General features: G+C 44.7%; 1 pseudogene; it reads left to right on the top strand.

Moving 5' to 3' along the window:
* The first annotated feature begins 2,123 nt into the window (after positions 1 to 2,123).
* LOC148124003 (uncharacterized) lies at positions 2,124 to 3,431 on the top strand (annotated as a pseudogene).
* Positions 3,432 to 3,845: the final 414 nt, after the last annotated feature.

Below are 3,845 nucleotides of genomic sequence, written 5' to 3'. Positions count from 1 at the left end.
AGGAGCTGGTCCTGAAAGATTTTTCAAAGATTATGCTTAGAGGTTCGTCTATGGCAGTGGATAGCTTTTTTAAGAAGTAGGCACATATTCCATCCGGTCCAATAGATAGAGATGGTTTTAGATTGCATAGTGCTTTTTCAACATTGTCTACTGTAAAATCGATATGTATTAGATCATTGTAGTTGTCTGTGGTTCGACTAGGAAATACTGGGCATGATCCATTGCTGTTTAGAAATACTGAGCCAAAGAATGTGTTAACAAGGTCTTCACTATTCAGCCTGTATTTTATTTTCTGATATATATAACACATGCATGTGTTAAATGCTTGTTTCCCAGTCTTCTTCATTTACAACCATTTGTACATAGAGAATTATTTCTTTATTAGATCTGCCTTTCTTTCTTTCTTTCTAAGAGGTCAAAGTAGGTTATATTGGGTTACTCTGTATTGTATGTCTTCAACAACATTCCTATAAGCTAGGATGAGCTGAAAGAGAAACTACCTAGACTAAAATCAACCAGCAATATTCCGTGGTGAGTAGATTTCAACTAGATGTTTCCATCTTAGTTTAGCACTTTATCAACTTATACACATTGGTTAAGGTTTTATGGTTTTCTCCTATATCTTCAATATAGTCACTGAACAATAAGCCACCCAGAATCATTGAGTGAGAATCATTATGGGCAGCCATAAAAATCAAACAAACAAAAAATAAAAAGATAAGATGATATGGTAAGATTATAAAATAAAGATGTTTTTGACTCACATACAGATAATTTATACTTAGAATTCCTGACTGTAGAGGCATAGCCATTGATCTATCTTGTCATTTTGTTAAATGTCTATATTTTTCCAGGTTTTTACAAACTGTGTTTAAAATTGCTTTACCTTTTGTTTCTTTCTTGGATATTACTTATGCTCCTATTACAGCGGTTAAATTATCATGTACCAAAAACCATTCAATATTTTAAATACAAAGAAAATAATGTGCCTTTCTGAAAAACACTCATTGTGAGTGTTCTGTCCCTGCCCGTATCTTAAGAGAGATGTACGCTGGTGCTAAAAGCAGTGACATACGGTCTGATTGTCCCAAATGTGGTAATTGTATAACCTTATAGTCATGTTTGATATTGGTATATACTTTGTCCAATATGTTTGCTCCTCTAGTAGTACACTTACCATGCTGATAGAATTTAGGGAACACTTCTTTTAAATCAGCTTGGTTAAAGTTTCCCGCGATGATATGCACAGCATCAGGATACTTATTCTGCTGATTACTAGCAATGTTATATAAGAATCCCAAAGTTATGGTGGTATTGGCATCAGGTGGGACAAATAGACTGCATTAATCAAAACCACACTGAATTCCTGTGGAAGATTTATTTTATTTAAATTTATTTGTCAATTGCTTACAATATGATTGGTATAAGTAAAAACATAATTATGAATTCATGGATACATATAAGAAAAATAAAAATTATATAAAAGGAGAAATAGGACAGGGACGGTAGGCACATGGGTGCGCTTATGCAGAATGTGTTTGCAGTGCGTGGACCACTTACGCCACACCTGTGCTGGCCAGGACATCACCACCTCTGCCATCTCCATACCTCCTGAACTGTCGGACTTCTCGGATGTGTTTAGTGAGAAGGAGGTGGACCGGTTACCCCCGCATCAGCCCTATGATTGCCCAGTGGACCTTCTGCCCAATGTACCACTGCCAAAGGGGTGCTTGTATTCCATGTCTGAGCCTGAGCTGGCCGCAATACGTGACTTTTGGGACAAAAACTTGGCCCGAGGGTTCATCCGGCCTTCATCATCCCCTCTCTCGGCCCCAGTTCTCTTTGGAGACTTACGCTTGTGCTGCAATTACCGCCGGTTAAATGCCATCACGGTGTGGAATAGCTACCCCTTGCTGCTCATTCTGGAGTTGTTGGAGAGGTTGTTGGAGGCCACTATCTTCACCAAGCTCCATCTTTGAGGGGCCTACAACCTGGTGCGGATGTGAGAGGGGGACGAATGGAAGACGGCATTTGGCACCCGATACGGCCATTTTGTGATGCCATTTGGGTTGACCAACACCCCCGCGGTCTTCCAGCACCTGATGAATGATGTGTTTTGGGACATGTTAGATCAGTTCGTGGTGGCGTACCTGGACGATATTCTGATCTATTCCAGGTCCAGGGACAGCCACTTTCAACACATTCGTCTAGTCTTGCAACGCCTTCGGGAACACCAACTTTATGCGAAGCTGGAGAAATGTCTCTTCTTTCAGACTTCCATAGAGTTCCTTGGGCACATCATCTCTCCCAAAGGCATCGCCATGGACCCGCGTAAGGTGAAGGCCTTGTGTAGTTGGGAACTCCCTCGTCACGTGAAGGATGTTCAACGCCTATTGGGGTTCGCTAACTATTACTGGACCTTCATCCCAGGTTTTGCCAAGCTGACAGGTCCAATAACCCAGCTCCTTTGAAAGAAGGTCCTGGTCCCAGTGGGGCCCCCCACAGCAACAGGCTTTTGAAGCCCTCAAGAAGGTCTTCATCACAGAACCCGTCCTGAGGCACCCTGATCTGCATCATCCTTTTGTGGTGGAGATGGATGCATCCAACATGGCTATTGGGGCTGTGCTGTTGCAAGCCCTGGCGGATAGCATCACTCTTTTTCCCTGCGCTTGCTATTCCCGGAAACTCACTCCTTCCGAATGCAATTACACCATCTGGGAAAAAGAGTTGCTGGCTATAAAGGCTGTGTTTGAGACTTGGCGACATCATCTTGAGGGGGCCTGACACAAGGTGGAAGTCCGGATGGACCATCGGAATTTAGAACACTTGTCCATGGCGAGAAAGTTGAACCAGCGGCAGATCTGGTGGTCGTTGTTTTTTGCCCGGTTCAATTTTTCGGTGACCTATATCCCCAGTGGTCACAATCGGAGGGCGGATGCCCTGTCCTGCAAACCTGAGTACCTTTGCCCTGAGGACTCCCTTCCTCTGTGGATGGTGCTGCCAGCAGAATCCTTGGCCGCAGTCCAGGAACCGGTGGATTTGCAGACTCAGGTGCGAGAGATGCAGCGCCTAGACATTTGGTCGCAGCAGAGGATGGGGGAGATTGGACCCGACTCACCATGGACTTTGGAGGAGGGCTTACTCAAGCATCGGGGTTGGTTGTACGTACCCACAGGGCCGCTTTGAGCCCTTATTATGACTCAGTGTCACGACAACCCTGCAGCCGGCCATTTTGGGTTTTTTAAGACCCTCCATCTTGTCACGCAGACTTTTTGGTGGCCTTTTTGGAGTACAGCATGATGTCCATGCCTATGTCACGTCCTGTGTACCATGCAGGCAAGCAAAAGCCGCGATGGGTGCACCTCCTGGTCTCCTCCAACCTCTGCCGACTCCAGAAAGACCATGGGGAGCAATTTCCATGGACTTCTTGACTCATTTACCATCATCCTTGGAATTTACAACTGTGCTTGTGGTGGTCGACATGTTGACAAAAATGGCCCACTTCATTCCATGTTGTAAATTGCCATTGGCCCGTACTACTGCCCGGTTGTTCTTGCAGCATGTTTTTCATCTCCATGGTCTGCCAGACAGGGTAGTTTCTGATCGTGGTGTCCAATTTACAGCCCAATTTTGGAAGAGCCTGATGACCGCGTTACAGGTGCAGGTCTGCTTGTCAACAGCATACCATCCAGAGACTGATGGTGGGACAGAGAAGGTCATTGGCATTCTTGAGCAATATTTGCGTTGTTTTGTCAACCAACGACAGAACAATTGGGTTGCTTATCTCCCTCTGGCAGAGTTTGCCTTCAGCAACTCCCAGCACACCTCCACCCATATGACACCAT

This window comes from Pseudonaja textilis, chromosome Z (genome assembly GCF_049901715.1).
Source record: "Pseudonaja textilis isolate UNSWEBS1 chromosome Z, rPseTex1.2, whole genome shotgun sequence".
NCBI classification, from domain to species: domain Eukaryota; kingdom Metazoa; phylum Chordata; class Lepidosauria; order Squamata; family Elapidae; genus Pseudonaja; species Pseudonaja textilis.
This window is presented reverse-complemented; position numbering and strand designations above follow the sequence as displayed.